This window comes from Terrapene carolina, unplaced genomic scaffold, assembly GCF_002925995.2.
Source record: "Terrapene carolina triunguis isolate 2854851 unplaced genomic scaffold, T_m_triunguis-2.0 Scaffold89, whole genome shotgun sequence".
NCBI classification, from domain to species: domain Eukaryota; kingdom Metazoa; phylum Chordata; order Testudines; family Emydidae; genus Terrapene; species Terrapene triunguis.
This window is the reverse complement of record NW_020664440.1, coordinates 24863675-24879161: the sequence shown is the minus strand read 5'-3', so window position 1 is coordinate 24879161 and position 15487 is coordinate 24863675. Positions and strand designations below refer to the sequence as shown.

At 42.3% G+C, this 15487-nt stretch overlaps 1 protein-coding gene across 1 annotated transcript in view; it reads right to left on the bottom strand.

The window, feature by feature from the left end:
* Positions 1-15487, bottom strand: part of ERC2 (ELKS/RAB6-interacting/CAST family member 2) — a 633577-nt gene that overhangs the window by 51388 nt on the left and 566702 nt on the right. The window lies entirely within an intron of this gene.

The window sequence follows — 15487 nt, the reverse complement described above, 5'->3', positions numbered from 1 at the left end:
GGGACCAGTTTGCCTGACATGTTGCCACTCTCTGTGCCACAATACAACAGGTGAGACCAATAAAGTCACTCATACAAGAGTTTCTAGATTTAAGATTCACAGGGCTGCTGGCAGAGTTTTCTCTGAGAGTCCTTAACTTTGGAATATGCTCCCCATTATGGTCTGTCGGACTCTGAATTTACTAACCTCCTGGGCATGCTGCAAAGTCCATCTTTTTTCTTGACTGTTTGGGTTGGTGAGAGATATGGTGGCTTTGATCTGTTGTAGTCATTATTATACTCAAGTGGTGGTTTATTGTTTAGCATTGATGTGTGTGTAAATTCTGTAAGAAAGTGAATTATCTTAACTTTATTTTAAAACTATAAGCAATTTTACCAATAATTGCAACAATTTATTGCAATTTACTACTTTTTGTTTTTAAAAATACAATGATCTAGTCAAATTTATTTATTTGACAGGGGACTGCTGTGTTAGAGGATGAACTTTCTTTCACCTCCCACAGCATTTTGTCTCTGAGGATTTTCTTACACGTAAAAAAAATATATATCTTTCCTCATTAACAAACCACAGCAAACTTGTTATTATATTAATATTCAAAGATGTTTGTCATATGCCATTTATTTAATTTTATTTTTACTTTTTGCAATTAAGTATACTCTGAGTATGAATAAAGGGCAACCAAATATTTCAATCTTTATTTGCCTTCTATGGAATACCAATAATTTTAATTTTGTGAAGCACCTAGAGAAGTACAGGGTTAGACTGTAAACCCTGTACTTCCATTGGTGTGCTGTTACTAAAATAAGCACTATAAAATCTAAATAAATAAACAGACTCTTGCTCATTTTTCAGCAGTAAATGAACACCTTAACTTCTTGAGGCCAAGTGTCCTGTCTAGATCAACCAACCTACTCCAGCCGTAACTATAGCATACAAAATGAATGCTTTCAAAATGCAATACATCAAGAGGGAGAGTAATGTTGGGAGGTAAAGAGAACATGGAACGGCTTCAAGGTATTTCAGAAGGAAAAAGAGAGGAGATCAGACAACAGTACACAAATATTTCCCTAATTAGTATCTTAAAAGACTAGTCATGAAAAAAGAGGTAGGATACCAGAGTCATGTTGACTAATTATGACTTCCTTGTTAAGGGAGTTACTGCAGGCATTGCCAGAAGCATGCATTTCATCATATGATTCAAATTTGTATAGGACAGCTTACTCATTGATCTTCTTTTGTGGGTAAATGGTTTCAAAATTTGTTTCAGGCTAAAGAACCAATTTAAAAAAAGACAGATGTACAATTTTAGGGAAGAGGATTATACTGGCTTTCTCAAACATCGACAAAACAGACACAGCAAATATCACTGAACTGTAGCAAAGAGAAGACATTTTGCCCGGTAAGATCTATGTCTGCATAGTAGTCAAGAGTCATTCGTTTGGGCCACACAATAGGAACCCGATAGTGAGACATTTATTTCAGGCACTTCCAAAGATAAGTGTTATAAAGGCAAGTTTTAAACAGGACAGGCCAAAAGAAAAAGAAAAAAAAAGTTGCTGAAGTAGGAAATATATATTACGAAAAGTAAAAATAATTGTCAGTCATCAAATGGAACAAAGGTGCTGATGTGACCATGAAAGAAAAAAGATTTAGAACTAATTTCTGCTGTCTGTCGCAACAGTGCAACTCCAATTAAAGTTAATGTAATTCCATTGGTGTACATGAAAATAAAATTTCCTAATTTCTAAGTGACATTATCTTTCAGAAATATAGCATATAAAAGACTCATGCCACAGCTGTAGTAGACTACGAGAATGTCTGGAGCACAACATTTATAAAACATATTTCTATGTGAAAAAAATTAAATGCTTGTTAAAATGGTACCAGATGGACAGTATGGAAATTGAAGTTCTCCACTGATCCACAGAACTGCAGACAGTGTTCTAAGTAACTGCTTGCAAATGCACTTCAGTATGAGGGGGCTTTTCTAGGAGTAAGGAAGCAGTTTAGTTTCCAGTAACTATTTGTTCCTGGGCTTCCATGTGATACTGCCAACAGGGAGCGTTATTACACTAGCAGTATTGATGACTGTTTCTATGATATGGGCACCTGACCTCACAAATCAGACTGGAACTACCAAATTCATTTCATGTACAGCCAGCCACTCAAAAGTTGGTTGATGGTAATGACTTGGAGGTAAAATGCCCTATATACTACTACCAATACCCTGAGTGTGATAACCAGGCAGCCAGGCTTGTCCTCCGTCATCTCAAAGCACAATGTTTTAAATATCACGGTCCTTGCCTATTTACATCTTGCTCTTTCTTAGATGTCAGCTAAGAGGCATTAACTTGCAGACACTTATGTCTGTAATCATTCAATCACATTTTAGGGAACCAAAGCATGTAAGATTCATCCATATGGCACACAGCTGGGTTTACCCCAACAGTAAGACACATGTGTGCTGGCAATGGATGTAATGCTATATTGTAATAACCTTCAAAGAGACGGTGAGGTGTAGGGCTATGTTTGGCAGCTAATATCTGTATATGTTTTCAGATTTTTTTGCCCCAGTTTAGAATGCAAATATCCACCATCAAGACCTTTCCTCTTTCTCCTGCTGTATAACAACATGAGGTAACCTCTGGAAGCTTGGAAATGTTCATCTCCTGGCCTGCACCTGAAAAAAATCTACAGGGCCTGAGAGCCTTGTGCCTTACTTATTGTAAATCATCAACTGGGATTAGGCAGATGACATTTCTATTTGAATCACAATATGAATTTGTCCAATGAATACTTGTATGAATGAACCGGACAAACAAACAACAGCATTTCTTTTTACAATTCCCTAATAACAGACCATGGATAAATTTATAACACTTTCACACCAACAGCTGAAAAATGCCAAATGGAAGTTATTTTGCAAAATTTGGATGCATATATCTTACAAAAAAAATGATGTAAGTAGTGTGCCTTTTGTTGACGAACATAGCAACAAGGAGACATTTGTGGACTCATTTTTGGAGGTGTTGAATACCAGAGGCCCAGCAGCACCCAAGAAAGTCAGTAGGATTTGTGGGTTCTTAGTACCTCTGAAAATCAAGCCACTTAAATCTCATACACATCTTAGATTATATTATGGCACTGGATAATTCACAAGTAAATCATATTTTTGTTTAATGACAGAAACCAAATCAGAGGAAGATGCTAATAAATAGCCCTGAATCTTAACTGAAGGTTGATGGTGCATTTTTTTTTTTGCCAAACTCATGATACACAGTAGCACAGTTGACTATAAAAACATTAATTGCTGGAACAAACATTATAAGAGTAGTTGGTGAAAGTAGCAGAGTTGAAAAGATTAACAACGAATTATAGTATGGAAAAATAAATAAATCCAGAACTTAAGAACATTAAACAAAGCAGCAAATCATTTAAACTTTAAATGCTCCGATTCAAAGCTGCAAGTCAAAAGAGTGATAACCCAATTAAAAAAATAGGTTTTTTTTTCAAACTGTAACCATGTTAGAATAAAGGAAGACAGTGATGCTGCTGATGTAAAAACACTAATCTGTGCAATATATTCACACTATAGAGATGACCAAGTTTGCATTGTAACAGGCAAAAAAGTAGTAGCTCTACTAGAGGTGAATGAATCATAACCTATAAATTACATACAGTTGCAGAAGCATATTCAATAACCATAAATTACTTTCAGAGAGCCTAAAATTCAGATCAAAGTCATAAATTTGAAGAAATGCTGCCTGTGGTATATAATGGCCAAGCAAATGAAATAAAAGGAGAGTGTAGAGTGAACGTGACCACAAAAGGAAAAAGCACACTTCGCTGTTTGTTGTAGTACCAAACAGAAGACATTTTCAATTAGATGAATGGGCCTGTATATGTTTGAATTTATTAAATTAACCTACAAAACTACAGGTCATGATGACCTTAAACAAACTATAGATTCCAAAACATAGAAGAGAAAAAAGGTTTCTAAGAATCATTTCAAATACTACTTGAATCAACAACACATCTGGAAAGAATTGTGACAGAAACAGTAAGAATTAGCTGCTATGGAAAATGCTCTCAAACTTAAAGTATGGGTGGCCTAGTGGGTCACACAAGTGATGCTTTCCATTTTGGGATGAACTCCCACTAAAAAGGAGGAATACTACTTAAAGCAAATAGCATCATAATTACTATTTCTATGTGAAATGAAATCCTTGAGAGACTTTAGAGACATCTATTTACTTGCCACACATGAAAAAACACGTTGAACAGGTGATAGGAAATAGCAGTTTATGTCTTAAATATCAGTACTACTGTTCAAAGGATCCAGTGCTGATAGAAACAGTGCCTGCATATCCATGGGAAAAGGTAGTTTCTAGCTTTTTTCATTGTCATGTAAAGGACTATATGTTAATTATTGTAGATGGCTGTCCTGTCAAGCATATCAAGTGTTGCAATTATTAAATCCACACATCTACAGTCCAAATCCAAATGTAAATGAAATTCATATTCTCTAGGCACATAATCCTTGTAACAATGGTCCACTGTATTCTGGCAATGAATTTAAAACATTTGCCTCAACCTCTGAGTCAGGTTGCAAACAAATCTACTCTTTCCCCAAGTAAAATGGCCATGCAGAAACTGGGGAAAGGGATATTGAAAAAAGAATCAGAAGGGAACACTAATAGATACTTGTATTTTTCTGGCTTATGAGATGGACCCTAGCTCAGTGCTGTGCAAACTGGGGGTACACAAGAGGTCCTCATGGGGGAAGGGGGATGAAGAAACTTCGGCCTTTCACTCTTTTAAAAAACAAACATACAAATAAAAGCACAGGCTGACTTATTTTCAACAATTTGGTTAATTTCATAACTACAGTAGGCCTACCATGCCTTTAAATTAATTTTAATTCTCATTAATTTTAATTCATTTAATGATTAATAATTGATATTAAAATACATAAACCGGTAACATATATAATAATAGTTGAGAGCCCAGGACCTCTTGAATAAGTCAGATGCTCTAACACTAAACCAAATGAATGAATAGTCTCATCTCTATGTTTTCCCTCCACCTTCTGGAGTGAAAAAGAGTTTCAGATGACAAGTAATACCAAAAAAAAGGTTTCAGATTCAGTTTATTACATAAAAGAACTTCAGTCTAGCAATCAAAGAAATGGTTACTTACTGGAACTGTGGTTCTTTGAGATGTGATGCAGACGTGTATTCCACTTAGGTGACTCACAAGCAATACGCTGTCCAGGGGTGGGGGCTCAGAGTCTACTGAAATTTCAGCTCTTCTCTTCATTCAGCCATGCAGCAGTTGTGTTATAAGGTGCAGAGAGCTGAGCACAGGTTGGAAGGTGTGGCCATGGATCTGAGTGAGCAGGTCGGGATGGAGAAGAAGCATATGGGAGGCTGAACTGACAGAGCAAGAAGGTCTGAGAACTAGCACTGTCTCGGTCACACCAGAGCAATGAGGATGAGTTTGGCCTGATCTGCCTTGAGTTTCAGGATTACCTGAGGAATGATCAGAATAGGGAGAAAGGCATTTGGAAGAGTCAACTGCCAGCTGCAGAGGGAGCCCGGGTTGAACCCCTCCACTCCCCTAAGAGCAGAATAGGCAACACTTTCTGTTTTCTCTCATCACAAACAGATTGATCATAGGGATGCCCCACATTGTGAAGATGACCCAGAGGACACTTAGCATCAGGGACCACTCCTGGCTCAGAAAGAAAACCCTGCTGAGATGGTCCGTGAGACAATTCTGCATCACCGGCAAGTCGACTGCTACTGGAACAATGTCTTTTTTGATGCAGAATTGCCACAGGTTGTTCGCCTCTAGGCAGAGTAACCTGGAATGTGCTCCCCCTTGTTTGTTCTCATAGTACATCACGATGGTATTGTCGGTGAGTACGTAAACCACTGTGTGTCTGATATGGTCCCAGAAGGCACGACATGTACTGTGGATTGCCTGAAGTTCCAGCATGTTGAGATGGAGTGAGGGTTCCTGTTCTGACCACAGGCCCTACACTCAGTGAGCCCAGATGTACCCTCACAACCCAGAAGGGAAGTGTCGGTAACCACTGACTTGGTTGGAGAGGGCTGAGTGAAGGGGATTTCCTGGCAAAGATTGCATGGGGACGCCCACCAGCGGAAGGAGTATAGGACTAGTGGAGGAAGGTCTATTCAGAGAACATAGAGCAGGGCAGTAGACCTGAAGTGGGCGAAGGTGCAATCTGCCAAACTGGACCACCTGTGTACAAGAGGACATATGTCCCAACAGGCTAAGACACATCTGGACTGTCATGAAGGGCTTGCAGACTGAGGCAGAGCTGTTGAATTCACTGGAAGTGGTTGGTCAGCAGAAATGCTCTTGACTTCATGGAATCTAACAGGGCACCAGTGAACTTGATTTTTTGCGTGGGAGCCAAGGTTGACTTTCTGATGGTTGAGCAAATGCAACGTGGGGTTGATGGAGAAAGAACCTCCTCTCTGGAACCGCCCCTCAGTAACCAATCATCAAGGTCCAGGAAAATATGGATTTCTTTCCTCCTGACATATGCCATAACCACAGCCATGCATTTGATGGAAACTTGGGGGGTAGAAGAGAGGCCAAATGGGAGAATTGCATCCTGAAATTGGCGTCCTCCTACCACAAAATGAAGACATTTTCTGGCTCAGCAAAACTGCATGGAAGTAGGTGTCCTGAATGTCCAGAACAGTGATCCAGTCATTTTGAGACAGCTCTGGGAGGATACCAATAAAGTGACCATGAAAAACCTCATGTATTTGATTGATTTGTTGAGCCCGCAAAAGTCGAGAATGAATCTCATCCCTCCCTTGGGTATTGGTATCAGGAAGTATCAGGGAGCAGAAGCCGTGGCCCCACATTACAGCAGAACTTCCTCCACTGCTCCCAACATCAGCAGAAAGCTGATGTTGGGAGCAGTGGAGGAAGTCCCTGAAGAGGGACCAAGAGGAGGGGTGAGGAGAGGAACTGGATGGCATAACCCAATCTGACTAGGTCCCAACTGTTGGAGGTGATCAAGCTCCAAGCATGGTAAAAATGGGCCACCCTGTCACCAAAGGGAAAGGGGAATGAAGAGGGTGGAGCAATGACTGGAACAGTGCTCTGGAGCAAGGTGTCAATGTGGGTGCTTAGCAGGCACTGGAGGAGGGCGTGAGGACTGATCAAACCCCAAGCCCAACTGCTTCCTCTTGTGAGATCTAGCTCTCTTTCTGGATTAGTTCCAATGCTTCAGGGGGAAAGGCTGTGCAAAGGAGTGCTGTGAGCAGCATTCTTGCGTGTACACTCCCATGGACCGCAAGGTAGCCCTTGAATCCTTAGTGTCAAAGTGTCATCAGTCTTTTCCAAGAACAAGATCCACCCATCAAAGGGTAAGTCCACAGTAGCTTGCTGGACATCCAAAGCAATCCCAGAGTTTTGCAGCCAGGAAGCCCTCCTCATAGTAACCGCAGGGGCCATAACTTTGGCCGAAGTGTCTGCAACATCAAAGGCAGACTGCAGGGATGTTCTGGACACAAAGCAGCCTTCCATGATAAATACCCCAAACTCCTCACACAAGGCCTCGGGCAACTGGTTCAAGAAAAATCATATTTGGACAGCAAAGCTTGTTGATTTGTGATCCTCATCTGTAGGGACGATGAGGTATAGATCCAGAAGGTTCAACTGCTTGGAGTCTCTGTCCTTGGGGTGGACATGAACTTATCCTGCTGGGCCCTATCAATCACGGCCATTACAACCAGGGAATTCAGGACTGGATGGGAATAGAACCCTTCAAATCCATGCATAGGAATGAAGAAGCACTTCTCCATGTGCTTAGCCACCAGTAGTACCAAGGCCAGTATACTCCAAAGGGCTCTCGACGGCTCGAGGAGTGCATTATTAATCGGGAGGACCATTCTCCCAGGAACAAAGGGCTATAAAATGTCCACCAGCTGTGGGTGTTCTCCTGGAGAAACTCTTTCAGGATGCCAACGGAAGTGACTATGTGGCATAAAAAGTCCTGGTACACCTTAAAGTCCTTTGGTATGGAAGGGGACGATGAACCAGGCAATATGGCATCGTCTGGAGATGAGGACGAGGCTCTTGGTTGAGCCAAAGCCAGCTCTTGCTCCCAGGATGACATAGCCAGACAGGAGGACCCTGCTCGCTCGGCAGGGAGGAAAACCGACGATGGCTGGGCTTGCGGCTGATCCATCATTGATTTCGTGGGTGATCTTGCCTTTGAACGAGAGATGAGGAGCGGGATCTCCATAAGCGAGGAGCGTCCCACTGAATCCAAGGAGGCCACTAATACGGGTAGGGCATTGGTGGCCAGTAGGGGCTGAAACACAGGTCCTCCATTCCGGCCATGGGTTGCATGCCAACCCTGGGAGCCATGCTAGTCCATTGGCGACCCTCAGAGTTCATCAGGTGATGCAGAGCAGGAGGATGACTACATTAACTTGGAAGCAGAAGAGCCTCAGGATCTTGGAGACATGGTCGGAGTGACTCCCAAGGGAGCCAATAGGCAGTCTGATTCATCCATCACCCAGAACAAAGCAGGAATTGGTGCCTCCAATGAAGGCAGTACCATTGGTACTGAACATGTCAGTGCTGCAGGCAAGGTTGGTTCTGGCTCAGAGGGTCGAGGGTCCCAGTACCGAGATCCCACATACTGATTCCGGTATCAGTTCCATCCCAACCACTGGAAGGGGAGGATCTGGCTGTGGTACTGAGGGGCTTGACAATTCAGTGGCATGCTCCATTGGAGGGGTTGTCAAAAGTGCAAAGTCCCAGAAAGTCCTGGACCAGGACGGAACCAAAAGGTCCGCTGCAAGCTGGTACATCGACACCGTGCATACAATTGGTGCTGGCATCGCCCTTGTCGGTACTGGACTCAACGGATGCCTGGAGGCCAGAAGTGAAGTCAACGGTATGGGGTTTCTGACCTCCCTCCCTCCTCAGTTCCAGGGAAGGATCAGAGATACCTGCTACATCCCACACGCCAGAGCAGACCCTGTGCAAGTCCGCGCTTTTCCTGGGGGAGGCAGAGGAGTCACCCTGAGTCCTGGAGTGGTCTCAGTCTTATGAGACTTTTTCCTCAGCACCAACAACGGAGAACAGGTCCTGTTTCTCTTTGGAGAGGTGCCTGCCCCAGAACGGGAGGCAGCAGTGCTCTCCAAGCCCAAGGGTGATCTTCGGCCCATGGAAGAACTTGGTACTAGATCAGGCCGCATGGCCTACTTAAGCAGGTGCTACTTGAGGCAACAATCCCATGCCACCTGAGTCCTCTTCTTGAACGATCTACAGACTGAACAGTGCTATTTAAGCAGCCCTGAGAGTAATTTGACTACACTCCCATTGAGAACAATGCGAAGTGGCGGCCATTTTGAAAGAAGGCATTTTGCTAATGGCAACCCCACAGCTAAAGTACAGAATTGCACAATTAAGGCATCCAAACATTCCAAATTCAACCCTGTAGTGGCACCATAAGAAAAAAATATTTTTTTCTTTAGAAACTATTTTTATGTAATCTTGGATTGTGTACACTATTATGCACTAATAACAACTCTATAGTTATTGTATAGTGTCACTAGTAGGTGGAGTAAAGGGTGTTTGGATGTCTTAACTGAGCATTTTCATATCTTAACGTGTCTGGATTTATTTTAAATTTTTACATTAATTATGAATTTTCTGGGTTTGTAACCCTTGTTTTTGGGATGATTACATCCCTGTAATATTTCTACTCTTAAATTATTGATGTGTGCTTGACCTTAATACTAGTTTAACATAATTTTCATCTGGCAATAAATAGACTCAGAGACGGAGATAGAAAACAGTATACTGCTGAGTAGAACAATGGTGGTTGATAAAAAATGCATTCAATACAGGGATAACATCAGCAGATCATAGTACCATCTAAATATTGAGGGACGAAATACTCTTTAAGACTCAGGAGCCCTAGTTAGGAGTTTTCAGTAATTTGGGAGGTTTTTTTCCATGTTTCTCTCTGCACATGGAAGTTGTGAGCAGAGCCTGAAGGCCACACCATAAAAAGATATGACAGACAAGGCCGTGGAAAGACACTGGGTTGTGTACAGAAATCTGTATATGGAAACGGAAGCAGTCACAGGTAGGAAGGTGATGGGGAAGAGAACGGCATTTCAGATGGGGAATGGGGAAGGACTTAGCATCTGCTGAATTGGGGAACAGTGGAAGTTTGGACCCATAACTGCTCTTGCTAATAAACAGAGATATGGACACATAGAAAATGGAGAAAAAGTACCAACTACAATCAAAGTTAATTCCTTTCCAGGACTTACCTGCTAGCCTACAAGTTGGCCCTCAAGTCCTCTCTGGTGCTTGAGCGCAAGTTCTTCAAAATATAACTGTAACTGTGTGACAGAATGCTGTTGACCTATTCTGTTACCGCATTGGAACCTTTCAGTGAAATACTGATTCTTGCTCATTCACTGTAATTGGGCCGCATACAAGAGTGGTGGGCGTGGCTCTGTGGGCATATGAAACAGCCATATTTAAGCTTACATTTTTGTTGAGGTTTACATTTTTAAATAAGCTTACCCACTTTGTTGTCCAGTCTAATTTGGAGAGAAGCCAAACAGTAAAAGTGAATGGCCAGATCAATGGAAAAGTAAAAGAGGTAGTTCCATGTTAATGAACATTTGTGGAAGTCACTCAGATAAACACAAATATCTCCAATTGTTTGGGCTGAATGGAATGTACTTGATTCTTATGAAGGTTGATATATTCAGTTCACATTTATAGGGTATTACCGAAGCTTCCATGAAGTCAGAGGAGATTAAGTAGGGTTACCATGTTGGAGTCCCTGAAAAAGAGGACACTCCAAGGGGCCCTGGCCCCACCCCAACTCCACCCCTTCCCCGCCCCGGCCCTGCCCCAACTCCGCCCCTTCCCTGCCCCGGTCCCGCCCCATCTCCGCCCCTTCCCCAAAGTCCCCGCCCCAACTCCGCCCCCTCCCCTGAACACTCCGCCCCCTGCTCCTCCCCCTCCCCTGCTTCCCGCAAATCAAACGTTCGCGGGACGCCTGAAACAGGCAGGCAGCAGGTAAGCTGGGGCTGGGGCTGGGGCTGGGGGCGAGGAGATGCGGCCCAGTCCGGTCCCCCTGGCCAAGCGGCTCCCTCCGGTGGCCGGCCAAGAGGCTCTGGCCCCGGCGGCTCCGGCCTGGCTCAGGCCCTGGGGCGCCGGCCGAGCACCCCCAGCCCCAGTCGCTCCAGCTTGACTCGGGCCCCGGTTCCAGCCGCTGGCCAGCGGCCAAGCACCCCCGGCCCTGGCCGAGCAACACCGGCCAGCGGCCGAGCACCCCCAGCCCCAGTCGCTCCGGCCCAGCTCGGCTCGGGCCCGGTTCTGGCCAGCGGCCGAGCAGCTCCGGCCCGGCCGAGCTGCTCCGGCCCGGCCCTGGCCGAGCGGTGCTGGCCAAGCACCCCCAGCCCCAGCGGCTCTGGCTCAGCTCGGGCCCCGATTCTGGCCGAGCACCCCCAGCCCAGCCCCCCCGGCCCCTCCGGCCCCGGCCAAGCGGCTCCGGCCCGCCCCGGCACCGGCTGGCGGCATCCCATCTCGCAGCCGCCTCCTCCCGGGCTCTGGCTGCTGCTGCGCTGGGGAGAGCAGAGGGAGCCGGGAAAGTTGAACCCCGGGGAGGAGGCGGTCCCCTTACCATGCCTCCCTATTTTCCCGGACATGTTCGGCTTTTTGGAAATTCCTCCCGGACGGGGATTTGAGGACCAAAAAGCCGGACATGTCCGGGAAAATCCGGACGTATGGTAACCCTAGATTAAGCAAACTTTAGAAGATCATGGAAGATTGAGTATCCATGCTTACCCCCATAGGAAAGTTGTAGTTGATAAACAGAAGCCTTTAGTGACTGGGAAAGGTACACTCAGGTTTGTTGACAGCTTACTTTGTTTTCTAAGAGGGGGTTGTCTGGTATGCCTGTATTTTAAAGGAGAAAGGTCTAACTTGCAATTACTGCAATGTCTAATAAATGCACATTTTATGGCGAAAGAAGATAAATTGCTAATTAATGTTTGTGCAGGACTTTTGATATGTAAATCTGATATGTAATAGTTATGGCCAGATCCACTGTTATAGCAAAGGAGTCCTTAGTGCATCTAGTGGGATGGGAAGGGGAAACTGCTTTTACATCCCTTTCATTCTGGGCCAACCAGCTGATGATCTAGTACAACCCCTTGCATAAATTAGAGCAGCTACAGGGCTGCTGTAATTTGTACTAGCTGCAAACAATGTCCACCGGTCATTATGGTAGCTGAAAATCAGCTCTACCTCCTTCACACATGAAAGAGGGGTGGCATAAGAATCACTACAGTGGGTCTCTGTCCACAAAGAATTCCTCTGTGCTGGAAGCAGCTCTAATGTATCAAAGGATTGAGGCCTATGTATTTATTAATTACTGTGATTGTATTGGGTGAGGCTTAATTTTGCAAGTGAAACTTAATGCCACAGATTAAAAATGTCAGAGTAGAAAAACAGTCAACAGCTATGATCCTTCCCTAGTCAGTAACAAAAGGAATCCCTAGAAATCAGTGTTGTTATGTTGCTGATGTGCTAAAGCTGTTAATGATGAAACATTATTGTTATAAAGTTGTGCCCTTCATTTTCTGAAGATAGTTCTGTCACTGATTGTCTTAAGGTAAGATCCCACTGATGGAATAAATTCTTAGTTTCTATAGTCAAGAAGGCACCAGATGGATGCTAATTACCTAACCAACTAATGAGATTAAATTTACCATCTCCAGACACTACAATTCTCTACATCCTTCCTGATGGTGATCTGGAAAAATATTTTTTTTTCTGCATGAAAATAAAAAGTATTGAATTACAAATAAATTGTCATTGTACATATGTTAATACTCTGTGTTCACTTACAAGGAACAAAAATTATGTCTGTCTCTCTCAAAAGCATAACTATCTTACAGAAAGATTCCAAAGAGGTTCACCATTCCTTCATTGATCTTCTACAAATCTCTTTAGAGAGTTATATTCCATTTATTTACATGGCTATTAAGATCAAGCCTATCCATAGCTGGATGAACTGTTTCAATCACACTAAATCTGAGCTTGTTTGTAGGTTTGAACTTTTTTTTGGTGCTACCTTATATGCTAAAGAATTTGACGTGAATCCTACAGTTCCTTCCAGAAACTAAACCCCTTTAGCTTACTGGTAAAAGAAAGCTGAACTGTATAGTAAAGATTGTCCACACCACTGCAATATGAGAAGGGGACATTCCACATGCAGATATCCCCTTTCAACATGGCTCAGTTGCCTCTGTGGCACAATCGTCTCTGAGTCTGGAGGATTTAGACTGGGCCAGCCCTCTCTGGCCCCACTCTGGCTGTGAAGAACTTGGGCAAAAAAGATAACATAGCACAATATGGGGCTGTATTTGCATTGAGCATGGGGGATGGTTTTGGAGGCTATTGTGGCAAGTGGGAGTAGAATGGACACCAGAGGCTAAGGCTAGGGTACCGATCAAAGTAGACCCTACAAGTGAACAATCAGGGAATAACATCAGGCGGGGATGATCAAGAAGTTTGCCTCCTTCCAGAGCCCCTCTATAGGGCTTTTTCTGCAGGATGGGATGATCTGATCACAGCTGCAATAGTCTGATAATAATCATAACTTCTATACTATATTCACAGGAAACAAGTGCAGTTTATAGTAAAAGAGAGAAACTACAATTATTGCTAATAAAGTGTGTTTACATATACAGTGAAATGAGAATGTTTTCAGTCCAGCTGATAGTACCTTTACCTTATAAATACTACTACTAAGTAAAGCAATTGTCTGCCCTTTATATATTGATCAATTAAAAATGGTAAAGATTAAGAGAAGCAACTTTCAAAATTGGTCCCTTTTTTTGTTGTGTAGGTCAGGTCTAATTTTCCTCTAGAGGCTTTGTTATTAATATCTTTCTTTACTTTTTAAAATTATTTTGTATATTTCTAGGCCCATGTTAAATAAAATCAGGATTTTTATTCATCAGTGATTATTGATTATCCAAATACTCAGAACAACACAGAAAAATAGTATCTATTAAACAATTGGGGTGGGTTCTATAACAATTATTGTAAGAGCACTAATTATATCCCAAACCAAGGACTATGGCAGACCACAAATTAACAGTGCTTTACTAACTAGAAATGATGTGACTGCCAAATGCAGTAGTTAAGATATTACTGCTTCTGTAAACTCTAAACTTAAGTATAAAGTAGACATGTAATCTTCAACTCCCTAAACACTCCAATTTGGCCACTAAAGATGCTGTTTTACATTTCCAAACATTTTCCCCTGTCACTACTTTTTATACTTCAGTTCTCAGGTTGTAAGTATTTGTTACTTGCAAAGCAACTCCTTTTGAACACAGAATCATGGGAGGCATTTGTTACTAACTGCTAATGCAGCCTGCCAAACAACAACTCCCTGCTGGTGACATGACCACCTAGTGACCTCTAAAAATGTTTTAACAATGTGAAAAATATCTCCCTCTTGTAGGAAACAGCAATTTTTTAAATTAAACGTACATTGAATGTTCGCTTACATACAGATAAATGGTATTCAGAGTCACCTTCTCTGTTTCCAATTTCATCTTTTGAAACCCAGCCCAAACCTAAATAAATAAACGTTGATACTAAGAGGAAACTAAGAGCTCAAGAGCCTGGTGATTTCACAAACAGCTTTTTTCCATTTTCTAAAATCTAAACTTCAAGCCAGACATAGAACAGGTAATGAAAAGAAACAAGTTTGGCAGCCCCTATATGGGTCTAAGCTGAAAATATGTCAGGCAAAAGTAAGTGGCTATAATTTGGCAGACTTAACGTCTTTAAAAGTTTGCAGCTTGCTAGAAAGATTTTTTTTAGCATATAAAATTTACAAATTGAAACACTATCACTGTGTTGAAAAGGCACCACGACACAATGTCATCATTATCAATCCTTTAAACATAATTGTATCATTATGTGCCCTTTAAGTAGTAGCACAGCACAATGAACAAATAAATTATATCTATATTTGTGATGGTGAACATCCTATGTGAAAATAGTTTATATTGTTTTAATATTGTTAGAGAATTTTGTTTGTCATTTTATGTTACCAGGCCATTAGCAGCCTTCAAGTCCAATATAATATTGGCTAACTACAACAGATTTGATATAGACCTAATTTTCTTATGCAAACTGGACCCAGAAGAAACAACAATGAAATTTATGTGAAAATGCTATTTGTTTTTGTAAAATGTAGGAATTATTGTAATAATTCCTTTCTGGGCTATAATTAGCTATTTTTGAGTTAGTATTCATAAAAGGCCTAAATTTGCAATACTCATTCCATCAATATTTCATTAATTTCACTAATGAATGCATTAATCTCAAAAAGAGTTTGGGATTAATCAAGACTGCAGGATTTGGTCTCGCC